The sequence below is a fragment of the Otolemur garnettii genome, unplaced genomic scaffold, assembly GCF_000181295.1.
Source record: "Otolemur garnettii isolate 467f Iridium unplaced genomic scaffold, OtoGar3 scaffold00015, whole genome shotgun sequence".
In the NCBI taxonomy this organism is placed as follows: domain Eukaryota; kingdom Metazoa; phylum Chordata; class Mammalia; order Primates; family Galagidae; genus Otolemur; species Otolemur garnettii.
Genome location: NW_003852410.1, coordinates 10,506,997 through 10,534,622, shown reverse-complemented (window position 1 = coordinate 10,534,622; position 27,626 = coordinate 10,506,997). Strand labels below are relative to the sequence as shown.

Sequence of the window (27,626 nt, the reverse complement as noted above, 5' to 3'; positions counted from 1 at the left end):
TGGACGGACGGAATCTGTGGTCAGCTGAGTCACCTGAGACAGGCCTGTCTAGAACATTGCCTACAGAGACAATTGGCTGCTTTAGCTGTGATCCAAATGCCATTCTCTATTATTCTGGGCCTTTTTACATAGTGGCTCCTCAGGGTTCCAAGAGAAATCAGAAGAACACAATGTCTGCTGAAGCCAAGGGCTGAAACTGCCATGATGTCATTTCTGTGGCGTTCTTTTGAGCATTGCAAATCATAAGACCAGTCCAGATGCAAGACGTATGGAAACAAACTCCAAGTCTTAATAGAAAAGCCTCAGTAGACAGGGAAATAATTAAGGAAATAATGGTGGTTGTTTTTGCAAATAATCAACCTCAGTCTCTTAAGACCATGGAGCTCTAAATTGTCTCAGCTGTAGAACTTACTTGCCAACCTTACCCACCTGAGTCGTCACAGAGCATAGAGTTCTTAATTCATCTGATTAATTCATCATTGGTCCTTAAGGCATCTGATTGTCAGAGAAGTCCTTCTACACTGCCATGCTATTTCCCCCTAACTCTGTGATGATAGTTACTATGAAAGTTTCATGGCTCGGCGCCTATAGCTCACCCGGCTAAGGCGCCAGCCACATACACCTAAGGTGGCGGGTTCGAATCCCCAGCCCGGACCCGCCAAACACAATGACGGCTGCAACCAAAAAATAGCCGGGCATTGTGGCGGGCGCCTGTGGTCTGGTCCCAGCTACTTGGGAGGCGGAGGCAGGAGACTCGCTTGAGCCCAGGAGTTGGAGGTTGCTGTGAGCTGTAATGCCACGGCACTCTACCCAGGGGGACAGCTTGAGGCTCTGTCTCAAAAAAAAAAAAAAAAAAAGAAAGAAAGTTTCATACTTTCAGAACAAAGCAGTAACATGAGAGAAAAGCAGGAGCAATCATCATAATTTACAAGACAGAAACACAGTAATTGTAAAAGACATATATTTAATAGCAATCCTCAGAAATGGAGAGATGTGCTAATCTTACAAGCAATGAGAATGCTAACGTATGCAGAAGTCAACCAGGAAAAAAAAATCAAAAACCCATATAAATAAAGGTATTTTAACCATGAGTGCCTCCAGCAGCTAGAATTGCTGCAGTTATATTTATTCAGAGAGATTACATTGTTTTGACTTGTGTCATGTCTCTCTGCAACAAAAATTCAGAGTTAAATAATAGTGTCTTCTTTTTTGAAACAGATTAAGAAAAGACAGTGCAAAGTCACCAAGGTGCCCCCAAATCATACATGTGTGAATTAGGATTTTGTTCCTATCCTTAAGTTTCATCTTCCTTTCAAAATTCAATATTAACATTTTGCCCTTTAAATATGTATGTTGAATTAGCATAAGATCTCTAAAAGACCTTTTGTGTTAAATTAAAATAAATCATTATTCTCAGAACACATATCAAATCTGGAAAATACTCCAGCTCTTTCATTAACTTTTATTTATCCAAATTGGATGTGATTCAATATGTCCGTTTGCTTTATTGTAAAGGGAGAAATAATCGTATATCCTTGGTGCGCAATTTCATTGTAAAAGAACAGATTGGATCTATTTTTTTTTAAGCCCTAGCTATTTAAATAAGATAATCTAAGCTAAACATTGCCCCAGAGGTAAGGATACTGGTCGTGATATTCACAAGGGACCATTGCTTTAAATCTGTTTGTTTTGTTAGAGATTTCATAGTATGTCTCCCTCCTTGCAAACAGTATTTTAGTTTAGAAAATTAGATTGTCTGATGATAGAACTTTATTCCTATGCGGAGTTATAATGGCTTGTTCTCCTAAAACTGACTTTATATTCGTTCTGGAAAGCCAGCAATTCTCATCATTACTTGTTTTTTCCCTTCTTATTTTCATGGTTACAATCCTTTCAAAATGTTACTACTTTATCTCCCTAGACTCTAAACTGAAACTTATTTGTTACCAACCTCTTCTCTCCCTCCTCCCTTTTTAAAATTAGCACTGTAACTTATTCCTGTCACATTTACCCTAGACATTGGCCTCAGGGAGCGTCTATAATGACACTTTTCTGCGCAGGCCTGCACTGTTGGCTTTGGGACATTATTGGTAGTTTGCAATATCCAAAAGTTCTATTGCTCTATTTTAGTATTTTTAAAATATTAGAAGAAAATCAAGACCCATTTAATTAAGAAACACAATTGTTAATTAATGCACTTCTTAATATTTTCATTAATACATTTATGGTGAACTGAGGAAGGGTCTTTAAAGATACCTAGTCCTAACGTCTGGAACCTGTGAGTGCTGCAGGATTTGGTGAAATGGGTTTTGCAGATGTAATTAAGTTAAGGATCTGGAGATGGGCGGGCTAACCTGGACTATTCAGATGGGCAATTCTAAGGGTACTTCTAAGAGGAAGGCCGAAACGGGCTTGACACAGAAAAGAAGGCACTGTCACAACTGAGCAGAGAGAGATTTGAAGGTGCTGTACTGTTGATCTTAAAGACAGAGGAAGGGGCCCTGAGCCACATAACGTAAGGAACGATGTTCTAGAAACTGGGAAAGGTGATGAAACTAATTTTCTCCTAAACATGAAAGCCTGGCCAATACCTTGTTTTCAGCCCTGTGAAATCCATCTCCAGGGCTACAGGAAAATAAACTGTTGTTTTAAGCCACAACATTGTTTTTGTTGGTTTGTTTTTTGTTTTGAAACAAAGTTTCACCCTGTGGCCCCAGGCTAGAGTGCCATATATTAGCCTAATTCACAGCAACGTCAAACTCCTGGGCTCATAATATCCTCCTGCTTCAGCCTCCTAAGCAGCTGGGACTACAGGCACCTGCCACAATGCCCAGCTAATTTTTCTATTTTTAGTATAGGTGGAGTCTCACTCTCGCTTAGGCTGGTCTTGAACTCCTGACCTCAGGCAATCCACCTGCCTCTGCTTCCCAGAGTGCTAGATTATAGGTGTGACCCATAGTGCCTGGCCAAGCCACAACATAGTAAGAAAATAATATAAATATATTTCTTCCTCGACTATGCTTTAAGCATCAAGATGACAAAGGACTGCATCTTCTTGGCACTTGGCAGGAATTCATAAATGTTTGTTGAATGAATGACTAACTAATATTTAATGTTGTTCTTGTTTATATTATTGCATAGTAGAATAAATTTAGTTATAGATTACCCTCTAGGGAACTACTAGTGTGGTCCATTCCTCTACTATTGGCCTTATATTACAAAGTTACGGTCATAACATGTTAGCGTTGAAATTTAATAACATTTAAAAAGTTCGAAATCATGCTCTATTTTAATGTAGGCTGTGAGTGCAGAAATTTTCATTTGATTTATGCTCTGTTTCTATAGCATGTAGTAAATGTGCCCTAAATATCTGTCAAATGGTAAGATAGTAGGTCTACTTAATTCAATAAATACAAATGTTTATTAGTAACTACATATGACGTGTGCAGCACAGAGCTAAATGTTGACCTTCAACAGTTAAGAGGGCCATGATCCCTGCCATCTTCAGCCTTCAGCCTTCTAGCCTAGAAATAAAAATAACAAGTAAACCAATAATTGCAGCAGAGAAAGCATAAGTTGCTATTTGAGTAACATAGTAGGTAACATGAAAATGCTGTGTAACATGGAAGAGGACATCTGCTGATTTGTTAACTCTCAGTCCATTTCCACTTCCTCTCTTCAGAATATTCGATTTTTCTCAGGGAGCCACCACTCTTTGCTGACAGTCTTTGGGGTTTGGATGAGAATGGTACAGCCTCAGGGATTAGCCAGTCCACATATTTCCACCCTGCTCCCCACTGTACCTATTGGTTCAGAATATATTTTATTTTATTTTATTTATTTATTTATTTATTTATTTTTGAGACAGAGCCTCAAGCTGTCCCTCTGGGTAGAGTGCCATGACATCACAGCTCACAGCAACCTCCAAATCCTGGGCTCAAGCGAGTCTCCTGCCTCAGCCTCCCAAGTAGCTGGGACCACAGGTGCCCACCACAACGCCCGGCTATTTTTTTGTTTTTTGGTTGCAGCTGTCATTGTTATTTGGCGGGCCCAGGCTGGATTTGAACCCTCCACGTTAGGTGTATGTGGCTGGCGCCTTAGCCACTTGAGCCACAGGTGCCAAGCCTCAGAATATATTTTATTTGAGCAAATCCTTGAGGTTTTGGTAAAATAAAATAACAAAGAAGTATCCAATAGAACATCTTTTTGAGATGTTCTATTTAGTGTGAACATCTACTAGGGCCGCAGTGAGGGGAAGGATTGCCTAAAAATGAGATTAACACAGAACCAGGACGATCCAAGGGAGGAAAGGTCCAAGGTCTTCCTCAACTCCATTTCTGAACTTGTAAGTAATCTAAACCAATAAAGTCCCCTTTTTGGACTAATTTCAGTTATGATTTTGTCCATTGTGATAAAAAGGATGTTGACTAATGCAGGTTAAAACATTTGTTTTTCATGTAAATTACTGGTTAGGTGAGAACTCCACTAACATAAATGCCTAATCATTCCTGGGAATGAGGAACAGAGTAAATAAAGAAATGAAGAAAGGTAACATTCTTACTGGAAGGAGAAAAAAAGGATCAGGAGTTTTAAGAAAGAGTGAAAAAGTTTAGTTTTAGCCCCATGTTACTGAACCACGTACATGGCTTGAGGTAGAAAAAGGATATATGTTAATAAGATAATCTGGGGATCCAAGTTAATAAATGGAGAAAAAAATTTTTAACTCAAATATTTTTCTTTGTAGATCACGTACAAATAATATTTGTGAAGAAATATTTTATTTTTAAATAAACACCAAACAATGTGAGTGGAACAAATCTCTGTTAGTAAAAACCATAGAGGATCAGATTTTGTTAATGCTAGAATGTCACGTGTGTAAGGAAACCAAGATTTACTGATAGGAGTGTTAAATTTTCCAATGGCAAAGAAAAGCTTAGAATGTACCAGATTTTTTTATTTCTTCAAATCTTTTGCCTTACCATGTTTTTAATGTAAAATCTGAACATTTTAAAGCCGATTTAAAAATTAAAGTTCAAATTTTTAAAAATTTGATAGTTTTAAATGTGCTAAATGCTTAATTACAGAATAAAATTGTTGATCATCTAGATCGCGTTCTGCATGTTTTATGAGTCATCCAGGGTTAGAGATGAACGATTTTAAACCCAGAGACTTACAGACTCTCTAGTCATTAAAAATAGTGTCAGAGAGGAACAAGAGCCACTATTCTAGATGAAGTAATACGTAGGAGCAAGTACTCCTAGACACAAATGATGTGATGTTCTTGACATTTGGTATTTTTTCCATGCTTAGAGTTTCTAGCTGGCCAGGTGGGGTGGCTCACAGCTGTAATGCTAGCACTCTGGGAGGCCAAGGTGGGTGGATTGCTTGAGCTCAGGAGTTTAAGACCAGCCTGAGGCGTAGCAAGACCCTGTCTCTACTAAAAAGAGAAACATTAACCAAGCATTGTGCCAGGTGCCTGTAGTCCCTGCTACTTCAGAGGCTGAGGCAAGAGGATGGCTTCAGCCCAAGAGTTTGAGGTTGCTGTGAGCTCTGATTTCACAGCACTTTACCCAGAGCAACAGAGAGAGACTGTCTCAAAAAAAAAAAGTCAAAGATCACATGATCTTCTAACTTTGTTATTTTAACAAAGTATTACGATTGAAATGGTAATTTAGAAAAGATCCACTGGGTTCATAAATATAAGTGGTTTGTTTGACATTTGCACTTGTCTTGTGATAGGTTAGGCACTTCTGTGCCTATGCCACAAAACTCTGGACTGGACACTTACTGGATTTGTCCTGAAGAAGTACTTACTATGAGACTTGGTTTTATTAGGAAGAAACTGAATAATCCAAGGAGGTGAACTTGAAGCGAGTCACCTTGTAGGGTAGACTCAAAGCCCTCTTTTGGCGTTCTCTGTTGTATTATCCCATCTGAGCTTAATGAGCTGGTTTCTCCTACTGTATTGATTACTCCTGAGAATTAAGCTGAGACTACAAATGATAATAAGTCTTTCCTGCCACCGTTTTCCTGTAATGTCCACTGACAATTATAATGGCATTATTTTCAAAACTTCTCCCAAAGTAATGGGTTCTTAACACCTAAATGAAGTTGTATTCAAGGCATGATCCCGATAAAGAAAAACATTTCTATTTTGTTAACCTGTTTACCTGGGTTACTATTTTATAAATGGGACAGTATGAAAGCAAATCTGGAAGGAAATTTGCCTCCTTCTAAATACACCCTATCAGCTACCTATGATGAGGGTACATTGGAAAGTATTTATGATGGCTTGAATTTTACTCTATTTCAAAAATAGCCTTTTGTTGAATTGAGAGTCAGAGCAAATGAACTACCTAAGAAGAAAAAGGCACAAAAATGGAAATATTCACTGTGACCAAGATTTCTTCAAAGAAAACAATGTATCACACAGCAAATCCACGAAAATTGGCAGGTGTAATAAACCTGCTTTGCTCAAGGATCGCAGAAGCACATAATGGATATTCCTTTGGGTCGGAGTGTGATGAATATTGAGTACATCACAACCCACACTCTGCCTACGGTCTTGTTCAGATTTATTGTGAGCATAATAGCACCTTTAGGAATGGAACACCAGGCTATATTTTTAAGCCAAGTGACATCCTAGCAATTTCTAATAGAAATGGCCCAATTTAGAAATGCTGAAAATACTATTTTTATGTAATACCTACTGATAAAGGTGGGTATATGATTATCAAACCTTCTTCCAAAGTAATTGATTCTTAAACCCTAAATGACATTGTTCGTTAGGGCTGATAACAGTGTAGAAAAAAAAATTCTGTTTTGTCAGCATTGGAAGGAAATGCGTGGTATGCAGACCTGAGGGCCTCCTCTCAGACATGCATGCTCTTAGGAGAAGGGAATGGGAGAAATAGTGTTTTTACCATGAGGTCTCAGAAAGAGCAACTCTTGCTGATGACAGAGGTGATAATTCAGCTAGTGTTTTCATTTTAAGGGTCTCCTTCATTCTCTGTGCCACGATTTGAATATAACATGGGGGCAGGGTGGATAGAGTTGCTCCTCTACTCCTTAAATGTTTCCAGAGGATTGAAGTCAAAGTCCTTACCATGCCATCAAGTTCCTAAACAATCTGGCTTCTGATCACATCTTTCCTCTCAACTTGTACTGGACTCCACTCTGCTCACTACAGAGGAGCCGTATCCTCTTCCTTATGCTCCCAGGAATATCACAATTGTTTCCAGCTCAGAGCTTTGCACTTGTTCAGTTGTCTGGAACACTCTTCAAATCTGTCTGTGACAAGCTCTTTCCATTACACCCATCTCAGGGCCATCACCTCCATAGAATGACCTTCCCTCAGGACCTCGTCCTCTTAAGCAGCATCTCATCCTACCTAGTCCTCATCACTCTCATTAACCTTCATTTTTACTGTATCCAATGAACTGGTGGCTACTTGAAATTAACCTGCTTCTATATATGTTTACTGCTCCATTTTCTGCTTATACTTAGTGGAATATAAATGCTATGTAGGTGAACTACTGTTGGTCATGTATGTGGTTCATCTCCTGTTCCCAATACAATGTCTGATAAGCAGTGAGACCTCAGTAAATACTTTAAAATACATGAATAAATGATTGACCTCTCAAATTATGCCCCCCTCAAGACTACATCTAAATCTTTTTTAGTGATTTTACTGGATGTTATTAAAATTTATAGTTAGGCATAAATATTTTAATTACAATATCAGGGGTACCGAAAATGTGAACACATTTTAAGAGATCTTGTTGAAAGTAATATCAATCATTCTCCAAAAGTGTACAAATTGCAGGTAAAATGGATGGGTGTACCATTCTAGGTACACTTGACCAGTAATGGTATGTACCTTCAATTCAACTTTGAAAAGTACTACATAGATAAAATTTCTTAAGCTGTGTGTACATTTTTTGGGCACCCTCTGTATACAATTTGGCCTTATATAGGCTTTTTTTTACTTTTTAAACAAAACTATGTTGTATACAGAAAGCACAAATCTAGTCCAAATTTTGGAAGTTCACTAATACAATTTGCTTAGACACACTTGACCTAGGCAGGGATAACTTTAGTGTGGTTTGTTCAGGGAGCAGCACATTTAAAACAGAACCAATGTTATTTCAATATTACTAGGTAGCAGCTTTTGGTTCATGTTCTGTCACAAATAACCCAAATATTTAGAATTCACAGGCTATATTTTATCTCAAGATGTATTTGTTTTTTCTCTTCTATTTGTGGTGTACCAGTCAAATTAATCTGCAATTACTCTGCTAAGGGTATTTTTTTTCTTTTTTCAACCCATCCTCTACATCCTTTCTAAGGCAAAGCTTATTGATACAGACTCCTGTACAGAGAAAACTTCATAAAGCACAGCTGGCTTTGTCATTACTCTATGTCAAGACCTTCACAGATCCCATTTCTTATAAAGTTCAAACTGTCTAATCAAGCATTCAAATTCAATTTCCTTCAACAAATATTGGAAGTTCTCCAATTAATTTTATTCAACCCGTGTCATGAGCCACGGCTTCCCTGACTCTCCTCTGTGTATCCTTCACTCAAGTAGGATTGCACTACTGGCAAGAGCTCTGCCCTCTTTTCATTCCCAAATCTCTTCTCATAGTAACGTCTTTCTCGTCATTGTCTTTCTTCAGCTCTGTTTCTCCTGTTAAAATCAAATCCCAGCATTCACAGACAAACCCAAATTCTGTGTTCACTCTAGTCCTCTAAGTGACAAACACTTCCTCTTTCTCCTTCAATGCTGGTTCTAGAAAGAAGACTTTTGTCATTTCCACAGCCTTTGCTTAACTCAGATCATTTTTCTCAGTTGTATACTCATTTTGAGAAATACATAGTATTTAATCTTGTTGAAAATAAATGTATAATCATGGCTGCTCAATTCTAAAGGGACAATAAAAACTAGCCTTTAATATTTCATTAGTTATACCTTATTCATAGTGTTTCATCATTTATAAAGCATTGTATGCACAGAATTTCATCTGAGCTAGATAGTGGGTATCGAAAGGATTATTATCGTCCTTCTATTGCTAAAGTAACTGAAATTCAGAGAAGGTACATGACTAACCAGAGTTCACAGGACTACAGAATGACACAGCTTATGAGGAGAATTCCATGTATGGATGAAAACATTTTTGAGTTCAAGACATTGCTCCTTGACACAGACTCAAATTTACATAACAGCTAACTTTTTAAAGTTGGGATCAGGTTTTCAGAGATGACTTTCTGTGAAGAGTATAATTTGATTTAAAGAGGTAGTCTTCAAAATTTTAGGGTCATCCAAGGAAGGGACAAAAATAATGAGCATATTAACCCGATTTAGCAATATTCACATAAGGTATATTATAAATCAAAAAAGAATATAATTAAAAATGATTGAACAAAAAATAAGAAGATATAAAATTTCTGATATTTTATGTCTTCATTGTCACAGACCATCCTGTATACACAAACTGCCCCACCTCGAGGACCACATATCTTAAAGACAAGAAAGGATGTCGCTTAGGTAGCAATGACAAGGAATTCAAAAAACAATCTGCATTTTAAGGCAATTCTCAATTCACCAGAATACAAGAGGAACTTGGGTAGAGGCAAGAGATTTTGCAGAGATGCAAAATCAAGATTAAAACAAAAGTAGGTAAAATTGGAAAAATTAGATTTAATGTATCTCATTTCATTAAAATAGTATGCAAACTATAAGAACGTATTTGCAATTCTATAGACATCATTTAAAATTGTGGCTATATATATCAGTTGTCACTAGCTGTGAAACTTACCACCCCCAAAATTAGTGCTTTAAGAAAACAGTACATTGTTGTTGATGATTCTGTGAGACTTCTGGGTATTTTTCTACCTGGTTGAGCTCTGTCTCTCTCCTGTAATGTCACTGAGTTTGAATCAGAGAGAAATAGGAAGATGGAAAGGGCAGAGGTAAGAGAGAAGTCCCCCGGAGCCTTGGAAATCATACTAGGGAGATGATTTGGTTCAAAATTCCTCCTAATTATGGTAATGGCCCCCCCTTTTTTACAGAGGATATGTTCCGAGACCCCCAGGGGATGCCTAACCCTGTGAATAGTTCCAAACTGCATATATACTATGTATTTTTTCAATATAGTAATGGAGCTGGCTACTAAGGGATTATGGGTGAGGAGCATATGCAGCAGAGATACACCAGACAAAGGAAAAATTCACTTCCCTGTTGGACAGAGTAGGATGGAGCAGGAGGGAGAAGGACAGCTGAGATTTCACCACTCTACTCAGAATGGAATGCAATTTAAAACTTATGAATTGTTTTTTTCTGGAATTTTCCATTTAATTTTTTTTAACCATGATTAACTACAGTAACTGAAACTACAGAAATAAAAACTATAGAAAGTGAAACTGTGGATCGGGGGGCTACTATGTATGGATTTTTTAAAAAGATACATAAATATTATAAATTGACAGTTAATCTGTAGGAAAATAATCTGCTTCTCAAACTTAACTTCTTTTTGGAATCACTTGAGAACATTTTTAAAAACACTGATGTCAGAATTCTACTCTCAGAAATTCAAATTTAATTCATCTATGGTCAACTTATTCAGATTCTTTTTAACTTTTATTGGAATCTAAAATACCTTTATAACATGCATAAAGCATAAATGCCAGTTTCATGAATTTTCATAAATTGAACCCATCCATGTAACTAACCCTCAAATCAAGATGCAAACAGTAGCTGGATCTCAGAAGCCCTTGCCAACCACAGCTGAGTCACAAAAGGCTAACCACTATTTCATTTCTAATGACACAAATTAGTTTTGCAAAATACATAAATATATAAAGTCATATAGTATGTGACCCTTGCCCATCTGACTTCTTGAATTCAATATTAGGTTTTTGGGATTCATCTATGTTATTTAGAATTATGGTTTCCGTATTCTATTGCTGTATAGTACATTATTCTGCTGTATGAATCACTCACCTTTTATCTTTCCACTCTACTTTCAGAGGTTTCTAAATGTTCAGTCAATGATTCTAATGTGAAGACAATGAGGATGAGCACCACTGATTAGTGATACACATCCACAGAAAACCTAAATTACACTGAGAATCTGTTAGTGCTCCATGGGATTCATGAGAGTGTCCTAAAACTTAGACACTTTCTATTTTTAATCCATCCCCAGTTGAAAATTACTGACATATTTAACAAGGAGATTGATGAAGCTGGCGTGTAGCAGCTGAGGAGAGAGTTCAGTGTTATTTTCAGGAATATTGCAAGCCAGTTGTTTAAGCATGGCCATTATTAAAAGTTAAATTGTTACATATGAATAGACAATTAAAATAATTATATTAAAATGTAATAATTCAAAATTCATTACTTTCCTCTCCTCTTCTTTCAATCTATTTTAGTACATGGACTATTATTTGTGGTCCTGAGGTTCTTTGTTTTTTGAGACAGAGTCTCATTATGCTGCCCTCCATAGAATGCTATGGTGTCAGCTCACAGCAACCTCAAACTCTTGGACTCAAGCAATCCTCTTGCCTCAGCCTCCTGAGTAGCTAGGACTACAGGCACCTACCACAATGCCTGGCTAACTTCTTTTTTTTTTTTTAGAGACAGAGTCTCACTCTTGCTCAGGCTGGTCTTGAACTCCTGAGCTCAAGTGATCCACCCCCTTCAGCCTCCAAGAGTGCTGGGATTACAGGTGTGAGCCACCGCACCTGACCTTCTGGAGCTTCATTATGGTATTTGTGTGGTTGGAATACCATATCAGGGAGAACAACTGCACATTTTCCCCCAAATTCCCATGTAGCAATGTCATGTCATTAGCATGAAATCAGCCATGGAGAGTATTTACACCACAGAAATTGTCAAATGTTACAAATCAGGGTTTCCTTTAATGCAGCTGCTGGAAGAGATTTCAGTGATGAATATAATTCTTAGGAGGATATGAAATAGTTAAAGATTTTATCACATATCAGATATATGGACATAAATTTTTGGTGGGAATAGAGCTAGTACATTGGAATGCACCCCCAACTGTCAAATCATGGTTGAATCACAACCAAAGATTGGCTAAGGATAACAGTTCTCAGTAAAACTTAGCAAAAGTCTTCTGTGGAAATCAATTGCCTTTGTGGAATTTATAATAAAAGATTTTGTATATTTTATTATGTCTGTGAGTCACATGACCATTGTATCAGTAAAATTGATAATAAACATGTATATATACATATCACACATACATATGTACATATAAACAAATATATATATAGATGTCTTTTTTTCAGAGAAGAGGTATTAAAAAACTGCTAGCATGTTGCTCTGTTTAGCCGCTTTTTAACCATTTTTTATAAGTAGAAGTGTGCCATGTTTTACAGCTTTATTTACAACAAAAAATAACATAAATAATTAGGCACCCAGGCCATGGTGATAGTGTACACAGACGTATATATGTCCTGCATATATATGTATGTATGTGCGTATCCTGTATATGTATATGCATATATTGTAATTGTTTTTGTCTCTTTTAGCATTAATTTAGATTTTGACATTTTGTTTACCCTACAGGTTTAATACTAAATTAAGGAACAAAAATAACAGATTTGACTCACTCTGTTGAAAAAATTTTTTCAATCTGAAGAAGTACCTCTTAGGTTACCAGAAAAAAACAGATGCAGAGTTCTTTCCTTTCTCATAATTAAAAAAATCAAACTTGCATTTCCTAAAGCTTCCGCTAACAACAGGTGCTGTCTACTCACTTTGCCAAAAGTTCACAATACAACAGATTTCGTACAGAACTAAAACATTTGAATAAAGAACAAAACCCTTCCAAATGTTCCGACCAGCTCTGTAATCAGTTCTCAACACTGAGCCAGGAAACAATAGCAACTTTTTTTTTTTTTTTAATGTCAAAAGGGCAGAAGATTTGTTTGCCTTTCTGATATGTTTTGTTTCACCTGTATTTGCATACATGAGAATCTCAGAAAGCACGTATAATCAAAGAACACCAAAGAGCTATTTTTGTGGTTGGAGATTTACACAGTCACAATTATACAGCTCAGAAGGGAGGGAGGTGCAACATTCCTCTCCTCTTCTTAGAAGTCTTACTCAGAATCGCCAGTAATTGAGGAAAGAATTCTTTCTGGGAGGAAATTACTGAGATCAACTGTGTGGCTACAGCATCTCGTAATAGTGACCAACTGGTTTTCGTACTTTAGACTCCGAAGGTTGAGATGCTAAAATTAATCTGAGGTCATGGCTGTGTTTTGATAAATCTAAGTTCATGGTCCTAAGTTTATTTTGCTTACCGAAAGTCTTAGTCTTTCTTTAATAGAAGTTGACAATTTGTCAGATGATTTGCTGTTGATGATGACATATCTGGGGAAGCCAGATCTTGCTTTGTGTCTGAGAACACATTTGCAGAGAGAGTCCCAGGCACGCGAGGAGGGAGGATGCAGATGGACTTGGAGGACTGGCTCCAGAAACATCATCTTCCACTCAATTGCCAGTTTTTCTGTTTACCATCTAGCTGGACACTTTGCCCTTCTGCATCTGCCCATTCCTTATATTTTTATATCAAAATTCACTCCAAATGAGAACATAGGAACAGAACAGAAAAGAAAAAGCAAAAGAAAAGTCACATGATGGAAAGTAAGCTGTGCCCACGGATTGGCACGGCAGCTTCTGATTTCCTGATCGTTCCCGAAGACAATGGGGTTTATAATATTGTACAATAATCTTTCCCAGCTCTGACACTCAATGATTTTCAAGATGAAGGTGGTATACAAATGTACAGTGTTTTAATAGTTCTGATGAAAGAATATATGAGGACCACGCCGCAGCTTCTTTTAGCTAAAAGGCGCTTCAGGACTCTTGCGTGAATTTTATTTATGCATGTCATGCTAGTCCCTTGGGTAATTATGAGGGAATTGCTCTGTGCTATTTCATCAGACCTTTTCTGATTATAATTTTGAAATTATCATCTAGCACAATACTGATGGAGGGTGGCCACCAATGAGGAATGCTTGCTAAAATTCAGAGCCATGTTCAAGCCACTCTTCCATCGCTAAGGCTGCGCCATCCCCTCATGTTCCAGCCTTCAAAGCTTATTGATCAGTCTGCCTGCCTGTCAATGTGGTCAATCACTTAATTCAGGGAGATGCTCAGACACCCCAAACAAACCATTCATGTGGAGAGAGAACCTGAAACACATGTTTAGCAGCCGACGCGGTAAGAAGGTAAACACTTACCCAATCTATAATCAATTGATTCTTCTTGATTTACACTACTGCTTCTTTTTCTCCTTAGTGGAAAACTGATTGAAAATAAGGGGAAATCTCATCGGGAAACAAGAAGGATCCTTGGACGATACAACCTTGGCATAGCTAGAACTGTCAAAATTTCTCTCCCCTTTATAATTCTGCATAACCTCTTTGAGACTCAGAAGGTGGAAATATCACTACCCTGTGAAAGATAAATGGAAGTCTGTCTGGTGAGAGAGACTCCGAGAAGCTGAGAGCTTGTCCTCGGTTCTTCTCCACATCCCGGTCTTTGTCCCAATTGCCGGCACTCCTAACAGTGACCCCAGCTCCACCCCAGTTTCAGAGGCAACAGTTCCCATACACTTCCCACCGATAAGCCACTCTGGCAGCTGGACATTCTGGCTTTCCAGAGATCCGTGAATAATCCCACCTGTCCACCTGTTCCAGTGCCCCAGTGGGCTTGTCGGTGATGTAACTGTGATCCTTCACCACTCACTTCTGTACCACCCTCTTCTTTTCTCATAGGATTATAAAAGTTCTTCTTCCTAAAACAAATATATTTCGTATTATTCATAGTGGGTTTTTTTTTTTTTTTTTTGCCAGGTTTGAACCTGCCACCTCTGGTATATAAGGCCGGCACCTTTCTCCTTTGAGCCACAGGCACCACTGGTTTTGCTTTCTTGATTGAATCTTGACTAATACCTGTCCAGTTCTAATCTGTCGTACATGATGGGGGAACAATACCCATATCACTGTACTTTGGTTTCCCCTGTGGTATCTGGTGAGCAGTGATGTTCTCAAATGACCAGATTTTTCACATAAAGTGATTAGTAGACCCAATAAATCCTTGGCAAATATTAGTGGCAGCATAGTAGTGCTACACAACCTGGCACAGATTTTTCATGTGTCTTGTGAAGCCCGCTATCTCCCTGTGCCATCAAGTGGTCAGGGACCAGTTCCTACTTCCTACACTAAATCATCTGAAACTTAATCATCCCCCAAAGTCAGCTTTAGCCCTAAGTGCCCCCCATTCCCATGTCTTAGCTAGGAAGCATGTTAATTCACACATACAAACTAAAGACAGAGTGTCCTCCACGTCACTACCCTCTGGACATACTTACTGTGGTTAGTACGTAAGGATTGTTAGTGCTTCAACCCAAAGACAGGAAAACACAAGGAAGTGTAGGAGGCACGTGGCTGTCGTAAGGTGGCAGGGATGCTTTTTAGGAGCAGCACATGCCTTACAGAATTTGGGGTGTTTTCACACCTCATCTCATTGACTGCTCACCATTCTTCTTGGGGTTATTGGAAGAGGAGAAGGGCTGGGCTATATGCTTGTCCGTGGTTATTCGTGTGGCTTGTAGGAACCAGACAGAAACCAAGGAGTATGTGTGGTCCACTGAAACACGGCTGGCTGGCACTTTGATGAGATGAGGCCACTGGCTCTTCCCATGTGAACGCGTATCCCACATCCTCTTTACCTCTCACCCCAGCTGTCAAGAGACCCTGCAACCATCTTCATGACCAACTCCACACTTCTGCTCATTACAGCAATAGGCAATCAGAGTTTCATGTCCTTCATTTTAAAAATTAGTTCTATTAGTCCATATGCTCCAAGCAAATCCCTGAAGTGTCGTCCTTTTGCTGCAGAACAAAGTAGATTCTTCTTGAACTTACAGTGAAACGCCATCAAAACCCCCCAAATGAGCCTTGCAAACATGTTTTCCTACTTTTTTTCTTAGGCACTTTGCACCCACCAAACTGAGGGCACACCCCACACACGCTCACTTCTGCAAGGACGTAATTAATAATATTTCTACCTGTATTGAGCATTGAGTAGGCCCCACAGATCCTGCTGGTTGTCTACTGGATTACCCAGGCAATACCTTAAGGGCCGTGCGTTATTATTATTCCCATTTTATAGACGAGGGAATCTGGAGAGGTTAAATGACTGACTTGCTCAAGATAATGGGGGCTGCATCTTAGCACAGGCTGAAGTTGTGAGTAAACAGAGGTTGCGTTTCAGTGCAGAGTGAACTTTAAAATGACACTCTCAAACTCTCCATGCCACTGCCTTTCTCCAGGCACGTCCCATTTGCCAGAGCACCCTGTCCCTCTAAACACACATTTTGATTCTTCCTTCCCTTCGAGAGCCAGGGGAAACCAGTAAGTCTTCCTTCCATAACTTCTACCTCACCTCCCACCCATGGAAAGTCTATCTCCTTCAAGTTCAAAAGGAAGAGGTGTACCTTCTTGTTAGCTGGATGGCATTTGAGTCTCTTTTCCCAGTGAGTAGCCTGGGTCCTGGCACAGCACCAGCTCATGCAAATGAAAGATGCTCTGTGGGGTTCAAGCACAGCCCTTACTTATCAGTAGGGCCAGACACTTATCACGCTAAGGGCACAGGCTCTGCGGTTAAAAACGCCTTGGCTCATACCTGGCTGTCCGCTACTTGTATGAGAGAGGGCAAGTTACCAAAACCCTCTCTGCTTTATATGCTCTGTGCCCCATGATAGGCGCTTCATTCACAATAGTTATTGTAAGCGTTGGTACTTTTTCTGCCACCATTGAAAGTTTTTCATATTAGTGTTCTTTTTGTTTGTTTTATTTTTTAGGTAAATTCCCTCTTATAATTGTGTCCTGCCCCCAAGAGGTGTGTCATACACCATGACCACACCCAGCCCCTCCGTCCTCCCCTCTCCCCACTCCCTCATTCCCGTACCTACCACCATGTATTAGGTCATCTACTGCCTTCATATTAGAATTGAGTACATTGGATTCTTACTTCTCCATTCTTGTGATGCTTTACTAAGAAGAATGTGTTCCACCTCCATCCAGGTTAATACAAAAGATGTAAAGTCTCCATCTTTTTTAGTGGTTGAGTAGTATTCCATGGTGTACATATACCACAGCTTGTAATCCATTCCTTGGTTGGTGGACATTTTAGCAATTGTAAATTGAGCTGCAATAAACAGTCTACTGCAAACGTCCTCATGATAAAATGATTTTTTTTCTTCTGGGTAGATGCCCAGTCGTCGGATTACAGGATCAAATGGGAGGTCTAATTTGAGTTATTTGAGAATTCTCCATACTTCCTTCTGAAAGGGTTGTATTAGTTTGCAGCCCCACCAGCAATGTAAAAGTGTTGCCTTCTCTCCACAACCACGCAAGTATCTGCAGCTTTGAAGTTTTGTGATGTGGACCATTCTCACTGGTGTTAGATGATACCTCAGAGTGGGTGGTTTTGATTTGCATTTCTCTGATGATAAGGGGAGATGAGCATTTTTTCATATGTTTGTTAGCCATTCCTCTGTCTTCTTTAAAAAAGGTTCTATTGATCTCTCTTGCCCAGTGATATAAGGGACTATTGGCTCTTTCTTTGTTGATTAATTTGAGTTCTCTGTATATCCTGGTTATCGAGCTTTTGGCCGATTCATAATATGCAAATATCTTTTCCTACTCTGAAGGGTGCCTGTTTGCTTTGGTTGTTGTCTCCTTAGCTGTACAGAAGGTTTTCACTTTAATTAAGTCCCATTTGTTTATTTTCATTGGTGTTACAATTGCCACAAAAGTCTTCTTCATAAAATCTTTCCGCAGGCCAATATCTTCAAGTGTTTTCCCACACTTTCTTCAAGGATTTTTATTGTTTCATGCATTAGATTTAATTCTTTTATCCATCTTGAATCAAAATATTAGTGATCTTCACCTGATCTTTTTATATTAGTATTAGTGATCTCTTCTTTTATTACCTAGACAGATCTTATACCTTGACCTGGTAGATCCAGGTCTTCTTTAACTTGTACTCTTCACAGCACCTAATACGGATTTGGAAAATATCTTTTGTTTAGCTAGTAAGTATATATCAAAATTGTGAAGAGCCATGGGAATCATAATAATAATTATAAATAGCCATATCATGTTTCCTGAGCATGGTCAGGGGTGTCTAACCCACTTCCCATGGGCTGTGTGTGGCTCAGGATGGCTATGAATATAGCCCAACACAAAATCGTAAACTTATTTAAAATATTATGAGATTTTTGTGTGATTTTTTTGGTGGAACTTGATTGCATGGTTCTTGAGCATAAACTTTGTAGACAACAATGCCGTGTTTCAGCCTCACATAAATTGAACATACGTACACTCTCGCTGTCTGTACATATGTGCAGCTCCAGTTTTAGGGCGGTGAGCTGCTTCCTGTGTGTTATCTTCCAAGCACAGACAGTCGATTTGACACCATCATACGTTACATGTGCTCGTGGTGGCAAGGCACCAATTACCAATAATATTTCACCCTACCATTGCAACATTAGGTGTTTAATGTTACTTAGAAGTCAGGTAAGCATTCTTATTTGGTTATTAAGGGCACTTCCACACTTCACCTGCAACGCTGTACAATCAGCCCCGTGCCTTTAAAAGATTTTAAATGATCGAACTAGATTAAGATAGAATCTTTCTAGAATAACTAGAAAGGAGATGAGTGGATAAGGACTTTAAGGAGGAGTGTCCCTGGCAAAAGGAAGCCAAACTCACACACCTGTGGAGATGAAAAGGGACAGAATGACGGGGTTGAAGTGGCTGGCAGAGGAAGAATGGCATGAAGTGAGGAGGAAAGGAGGAGACAGAACCTCCTAGTGGCAGAGGGCTTCCTCAGGCCTTAGGATTCAGTCCTAACAGCAAGGGGAATGGATCAAAGAGCATGCAGTCGGCAGAGGATATGTTCTTCTATTTAGCCTAACAGGCTCCAGATTAATGTTCTTTTGAAAATGCAGATAATTCTAAATACTTAAATAGAGACATACTCTGAAGGAGAAACCTTGAACCAAAAGAAGTGTGTGGTCAGGAGCAGGGTGGGGATGCTTCTCACTGCTCTCAGCCCCGTCCTTTCATCTCTGTCCTCCCTTTTCTAATTCTGTCCACATTCACTTTAATCCTCAATGAGATGACCCAGAGTTTGATTGCATATTTAGCTCTTTGGGAATACTGCAAACAAGGATGAGAATTATTTTGTTTACACTAAAGAAAGATGGCTACAATGTAATAGAAAAGGCCTTTATGGGCAAGTGCCAGAGCCGAATTGGAAAAGTTGTTCTGAGCAGTAGAATTTTAGTGTTATTTATTTATTTATTTGTGTACTTAATTTTTACTTCTCCAAATTTCCTAAAGGGATTTATTTTTTAAATTAAAAGGAACAGATTTTAAATGTTTGGACGACTTATCTAGATGGCCTGAGAAGCCAAGACATGTTTCTTGGGAAAGGTTGTGAAAATGCAACCAAAATAAGCTATAATTTAACTTCAAAATTTTGGCTACAGATTCAATTCATCTCCTATCTATAAACCAGGGTTTTATATTTTTAGCACTATTGACCTGAAAATTTTTCATAGTTTGGACCAGATAAATTCTTTGCTGTGTGGGGCTGTTCTGTACACTGTGGAATAGATGCCGGGAGTAATCCCACCCCCAAGTCATGAATCAAAAAATTACTCCAGGGCCAGGCATAGTACCTATAATCCCACCACTCTGGGAGGCCAAGTCATGTGGATTGCTTGAGCTCAGAAGTTTTAGACCAGCCTGAGTAAGAGCAAAACCCTATCTCTACTACAAATAGAAAATACTAGCTGGGTGTGGTGGTGGGCAATAGTAGTTGTAGCTGCTTGGGAGGCTGAGGGAAAAGGATCACATAAGCCCAAGAGTTTGAGGTTATTGTGAGCTATGACACCAGGGTGACAGAATGAGACTTCTCAAAAAAATAAAAATAAAAATCTAGATTGTAGAATTCTACAGGAGTATGAAAGAGCTCCCAGCTGGGAGCCACTGCTTGTATACTCTGGCCTTGATAACTCTCCTAGTTCTCAGGAACCATTAGTTACACTCTGCCATTCAATAAAGCCTCTGCCTTTGATTTCCTACCATCCAAACCCACTGAAGCTGCTCGGTCCCTGGGTAGCTCTGAGCCCTCTCTCATTGGACCATCTTCCCATGGAAATGGACAGAAGTCAACAGCTGCTTCAGGAACATCTCTGATCACACTTACTCCGTTTGAGCCCACTGGGAAGACTAACTCCTTGAACTTCATACTTCTCTCTCCCAAGTTTGTACTGACTTTCTCAGAGGTGCTTAAGAAAAAATGTCTTTCATATCTCTGAAACCTAGTTTATCCTTTTATCGGTTTCTGAAGGTCTCCAAAATCAGCAGGGTTATATTGCCCTCTGCAGATGCTACTGGTTATAAAATAAAAAAAAATCGAAGCAGACTTTTAACATAAAAGCAGTATATTTGGAAGGAGGAAGACAAGGAGTAGGGAACTAACAATAATTAAGCACCTACAGGGTGCCAGCTTCTGTGCTAGTAGCCTGTGGTATTACCTCATTTAATTTACAGTGTGAAACTTTAAGGTGAAGAAACCAAGACTAAGAGAGATTAAATGTCAACATTATACTGTAAATAAATGGCCATTCCAGATTGTTCTATTTGACTCAACACCCTCTGCCCACTTTAATATAATATTTTCTAAAAGAGCATTCAGGAGTTCTTGAGAAAAGTCAGGCCAGCCTACAATAATCATATGTGTGTGTATGTGTGCGTGCACCACAACTTAATCCAATTATCTCACTAAAATCATGAATGAGCTATATCCTGGCAGATCCCATATTCTTGAAAGGGCAGTCAGACTTTTGATAAGCAACTCATATACATGGGAACAAAGATACCATTCTATCTATAGACCTGTCGCGAGGCAAGCTGTCTCTTTTTAAAAATGATTTAGAGGCAGCTGGCCTCTAGTCTGTTAGTGTCTAGCTTTGCTATTCATCATCAGAGGCAGGAATCTCTTTCCATTTTCACATAAGGCACGTGTCTTCCTGCTGGAAGATCTTTCTACAGGAGTGGATGGGTTCAGGCCAAGGTCTCTGCTCGAAAAATAGAGACAGAACTCAGCACTATTTATATCCCACAAGAACTGACTCAGTGCCATTGCCCGTTTAACCTGCTTGTCTTCCTGTTTGGAGATGTTCTTTCCCTCCTGGCTTTTCTGCCATCTGTGACATCTCTGCAGGCAAACCGTAAGGAGTGAATGCTTTTAAGGATCACTTTATTTGTTTCTTCCTAGAAGAGTTTAACATTATCACCACAGTTCTAAGCAGTGGGTAAATGTACTACACTTTTTTCTTTGCAGTGGGATTATACCTATTCAATTCTGTGTATTTCTCTGTCTCATCTCTGGCTAGTTCACTTGTAAATCTATCTCTTCTGCTAAAGGCCCTGATATTACCTGGAAGTTTGCACAGACTTTAGTGTAAATGCTCCAGTAAAAATAGCTGCCTGTATTAACATTTAAAACATGTGCTCAATGCTGTGTGCAGCGCTTTACATGAATTCATTGAATCCTGAAATAATCTAAAGGATAAAATACATCATAATCTTCATTTTAAAAGATGTTAACAGCTGTCTGATTACATATAGCTCATATGTGACGGAGGTGGGATTTGAACTCAGACCGGTCCAATTTCAAAGCCCAAGGTTGTCCTCCTTTACCTCACCGTCTTCCTGTGAGCATCTATTGGGATTATCTTTGATTTTCTGACCTGAAATATCATTTTCATTTTCATCATTTTTGTACTCAACAAAATGAATATATTTTAGATCTTTAATGACATAGAAATTGAATTATAAACAAAAGAATCTCTGCCATTGTTCATTTCCTGGTATTTTCCCTGTGGAAAAACCTAAAATGATACACTAGGCCTGAATTCTGATGTCAAATAGGCCACCACACGTCCCCTGACACCAAACTTCCATTTCTTTATTGGAATTCTGAATTCCTCATTCCTTTCCGTCTCTAATATTCTGTGACTTTCTGATGCGGAGGGAATTTCTGCCTCACGTAGGGCTGACAAAATACACCGGAGAAAACACCCGAATAGAAATTTCCACATTACTGCTACTTAACTTTGTGCTCATTCAAATATCTTCCCAGGGCCTCTCTCCAGAGACTCCGAGCACTCACTTAATTTAATGTAGCCCTTTGTAAAATGGGTCTTTTCTGAAAATCTCCGCTTGAGGCATTTCCTTGGTACCCACACGATACATTTGCTTTTACAGAGGCTTTATTTTTTTCCCCTAAGAATTTCCTGTTCATTTAGCTACAGCCAGAGGTAAAGCTAACAAATTTGTGTATCTCTTCAGAAGCACCCGATTTATTAAATGGCTTTTAATTGGCATGGGAGCTTATGAAATGCCCTCTGAGAGACAATGCGAAGGCTTATTTCATTAAATAAAAAGGTGCAGAGGAGACACTTTCCCAGGGAATGTTTTCTTATAGGGCAGAATGGAGTGCTGTGGTGCCATGATAGCTCAAGCTCCTGGGTTCAAGTGATTCTTCTGTCTCAGCCCCTCACATAGCTGGGACCACAGGCACCCACTGCCACCACACCTGGGCAGTGTTTTACTATTTTTCTGTGCTTGTAGAAATGGGGTCTCCTCTTGCTCAAGCTGGTCTCAAAAACCTAAGCTCAAGCAATCTACCTGCCTCGGCCTCCCAGAGTGCTAGGATTACAGGTGCAAGCCACTGTGCCCTACTCTCTCTCTTCTTAAATTTGAGATTATAATTGTGGCAGAAAGTATAATTAGTAACTATTACTTAGCAACTGTGTAGTGCCGTCCACTACTCTCATAAAATCTCAGCCATCAAGATTTGTTTCCATTCAAGATCAGTCACGTGACTTCTACTGTTCATTTCTATAACCCCAGTGCTCAAATCAGTAACTGGCACATAGGACAAGCCCAATAAAAAATACCCAATGAGCATGCCAATCATTGTGCTGTGAGTAAAGTACGAAGCATAAATGACATTGGCCCAATTCTTACAGAGCTTATAGTCCAGTGACGGTTTATTGTCACACATACCCTGATGATTAGTTCATTAAAAAACATATATCTCTAAGGCCATAGAACAGGCAAACCTCACTTACTCTAAGGAGTTCAAGAATACTTTGAGGAGTTATCTTTCTAACTAAAATATGAATAAAAATTGACCATTGAGTAAATGCAACAAAAAAGGCATTTAAAATATAGCAAAAATAAACCACAATACAAAGAAAAGAAGGTGGGAGCAAACATAGGTTATTCAAAGCTAACAGCAGGGTAGTGTAGGTCCTAATCAAAAACTAAAAAACAGGAGAGAGAAGCAGGAATCCAACCGTGTAGGACTCCATGAATCCTTCTACAGATTCTGGAGGATATTTCCGTTTGTCCTAAACAGGGTGTAAGACATTAAGTCCTTTCAGCTAGAAGACGGAGGTCAAGTGGGGAGGAGGAACAACAAAGACATCGCTGCGTGTTTATATTGAAGAGATTATATTGACTGTTCTCCGTGATGGAAAGAACGAGAGATTCTAGTCAGTTATAGCAATCAAAGCCAAAAAAATCAAGTTTGATATGGGGGAATGGCTGTAGCAATGGAACTACTTGAATAGATTTGGGATATAATTGAAAGGTTAAAATGTGGACTTGAGATTGCATTTTATACAGACGTGAGAGGACGATATCAAGGAGGCCCCTCAGTCTGTGACTTAAGCAATTGGTTTACTGGGGTTGGCATTTTATGAAATAAGGAACAGAGCCAGATCTGGGGTTAGATCATGAATTCCTTCTCTTATACTGATTTGAGATAGCTTTGAGTTTACTAGTCCTGTAACAATACTGAGTACAAAATGGATATCTATGGAACAAAAGAAGAGGGATGTGCTGGAGCCATGATGAATCTGGGAATCATCACACCATAAACAAAAATAAATTATAATAGAAATAGAAGAGAGATGAGGCCCCAGACTAAAGATGGGGCATCTCAATATACACAGTATTAATTAAAGACAATGACTGGTAGGGAATCATTAGCATGCAAAGTTTTGAAGAAGTCTTGGCTACAAAAATATGAATCAAGCAAGAGAGTGTGGAATCATTAAAAGCAAAGAAAAGTGCGTTTGGGGGAATGAACTATAATCATTGATTAGTCAAGTAAATGAAGTAGTAAAAAGTATCTATCTATAGGTATGATGAAAAAGATGGCACTTGTAGCCTCAACTGAGCTATCTACACGTCTTTCTATTTAAGAGATAAATAAAGTTGAATTTAGTGAATGGGAAGTGCAGAATTAGGTGCCAATTTGTAGATGTGTAGCTGTGACAGGCATTAAAGTATGTTTCTAAGTTATTGTGGAATAAGATACCAAATGATCTCTTCACAGATTACTTCTTCATTACATAGTAAGAGACCTACACAATAGTAAGATGTACACATTCCATTATGACCAAATGATCAAATTTTGCATCACCAATAATTAGATCATGTGATATATGCAGATCCTGATACAATAAGAAGCCTAGAACATCATCTATGTCTTATTTTTGCCAAGAATGTTTGACCTGAATCTAATCCCAGGGAAACAATCAAAGAGTTCAGACTGGGAAACTTTATCCATGGCCTGGACTCATCAAGAATGTTAATGTAATAAAATTATAAAAATTTGGGAGAAATGCTTCAGAGAAAAGAAACTAGAAATTGCACGGAAAAGGCAAACTTGGTTTGATCTTCAAAGACAAAATCAGACACAAAAGATTTTATTTTTGTTTTGGTAAATTGTATAAATTTGAACATAGACTGTAAAGTGCCCTGTCTATGGTAATTTTCACAAGCACGATAATATAATGATTATTAACGGAGAATGTCCTTTCTCTCAGAAAATAAATGCTGAAGTTTCAGAGATAAACTATGAGATTCTGCAATTTACATTCAAAATAATCAAAACTAAGAAATTTGGGCATGGTGCATATAGCTCAGTGGTTAGGGAGCCAGCCACATACACCAGAGCTGGCAGGTTCAAATCCAGCCTTGGCCTATCAAACAACAATGACGACTACAACCAGAAAATGGCTGGGCGTTGTAGCTGGTGCCTGTAGTCCCAGCTACTTGGGAGGCTGAGGCAAGAGAAACGCTTAAGCCCAAGAGTTGGAGATTACTCTGAGCCAGGGTAATCTCCAGGGTGACATAGTGAGACTTTGTCTCAAAAAAAAAGAAAGAAATTTAAGCTGTATTTTTACTTTCATTTAGTTTATTTTCAGTGCTGTTAATTTCCTTGTCTTGATTCCAGTTCTATTTAGCATCACATTCTTTCTACCTGAAGAACTTCTAAAAATTTTTTTAAATAAAATTACAGGTGTGCTGACAAGGTATTCTCAGAGTTTTTTTGTTTGTCTAAGGAAATCCTTTATTTCTCCTTCATTTTTGAAATACGTTTTCATGTGTATAGAACTGTGGGTGGACAGATTTTTTTTGTTTTAGTTCTTTGATGATATCACTCTATTTTCTTCTTACTTGCATGATTTCTGAAAGAAAGTGTTTCTTTTAATTTATTTTTGGTATGTATGCATTTTTCATTTATCTTTATATCTGTGTATCTTGATTTTTCTATTTGAATATGACTTAACTATACACACATACATATATATATAATATATATACGCACACACATACGTATATATATCCAAGCACATATATATTTTTAACTTGATAGATGTTCTCTGAGTTTCTTGGACCTGTAATTTACTATCTTCCATTAATTTGGAAGGCAGCTATGCTCACTGCTATACTACCAACATATCTTCCATTAATTTGGAAAAAATCTTACCCATTATTTCTTTAACTACACACCCTTTTGCTTACTCTCTTATTCTTCTGGGATTCCAACCACACACGTATTAAAAAGTGTGATGCTGTCCCATAGCTCTTGATACTCATTTCTATTTTATTCACTCTTTTTGTGTTTTAGTTCCGAAATTTCTATTGACATATCTTCAATTTCACTGATTCTCTCTTTGGGTACATCAAGTCTGCTAATGAGACCGCTGAAGGCCTTCTTCATCACTGTTATTTGTTTTCCATTTCTAAGATATCTCATTGATTTTTACCATCTATCAATAAATTAGGAGTTAGAAATTCACCTGTTGATGATGCATATTGTTCATGTTTTCCAGGAGAGTTTTATTAATCACAGTTATTTTCAATTCTCTGTAGGATGGTCATGCGTCATAGGTGATTGTGGTTCTATTGATTGCTTTGTCTCTTGGTAATTATTTTTCCCCTTGATTTTTCACAGGTCTTATAACATTTTGTTGAAGCTTTGTGTCTTTTGCAACGCAGTCAATAGTTTCTAAACCTAGAAATGCCATGTTTTTACTTCTGATTGCCTGCAGTGTGGGAGTTTGAGTCACTCTGTCAGGAGTTGTGCTGGGTTGGAGGTTGTCATATTTACCCCGGTGTAGAGTGAAGATTGGTTTGCTGCATCTTTTCTCAATGTCTGCTTTACCCCCATCTTCAGGATCTTCTCTTTGTACTATGTCTCACACAGGGTGTCTCACCAGACGTTTTTATATCTTCCAAAGCTGTTTAGCACTCATAGATGTCACCCAAGGTTTTTCAACCTGGTGGTGAGAGAGGTATTCCAATTAAGCCTCCGTTTTAGGTAAATGTGGTGTCCCCCAGTTTGAGGGAAGTGGCTGTCTCATGGTTCGGGTGCTTCTCCCAGCTAACATTCTGGAAAGGCAGTCCGGTTTTCCATGTCTCCTGTCTCCCAGCTGCAATGTCTATTCTCTAGTTGCCTGAGCTACTTTCCCTGCAGTTTAAAGTCTCTCTTCTGAGGAGAAGTCGGGGAGGAGGATGTGAGGAGGGTTGTTGCCTTTCCTGCATCAGCTTCTCCTCCCCTTGTCTTCTACTGTGAGGATTTTGCTAAAGTCATTTTTTGTGGTTTCTGGTGAGGTCCAAGAATGATCTGGGTGCAAATTTCTCTTATATTTCTAGTCCAAAATGCTTCTATTTTGAGAATCTACAAGTGAGTGAGATTTTTTTTTCTTTTTATGTTTACAGCCAACTGAACCACATTTCTCCTTACTAATTTGTTACTAGGTGAACAAATAATAGCTCACCCTCTCTCCCCAGAGGCACATGTCTTTCTTTAGATTTTGAGATAGTTGGTATCTTGTGATTTCAGCCCTCTGACTGAATTCAAAAAAAGGGTTAAATTTGTCTAATTATTTTTGTTGTTCTAAGAGTGGGCATAATAATTGTTTTTAGCTTTGTGCATCCCGAACATAAACTAAAGATACTTGCAACTTACTTTCAAATAGTTCAGGGGAAAAAATGGAGAAAGAGAGAAAGAGCAAGTATGTGCATATTTGGCAAAGCATTAAGAACTGCTGAATCTTGGCTTGGCACCTGTGGCTCAAGTAGCTAAGGCACCAGCCACATATACCTGAGCTGGCAGGTTCAAATCCAGCCCAGGTCTGCCA

The 27,626-nt window shown here is 38.6% G+C and overlaps 1 protein-coding gene across 2 annotated transcripts in view; it reads left to right on the top strand.

Annotated features, from left to right (window-relative positions):
* CNTN6 (contactin 6) overlaps positions 1-27,626 on the top strand; it is a 311,477-nt gene that overhangs the window by 61,900 nt on the left and 221,951 nt on the right. The window lies entirely within an intron of this gene.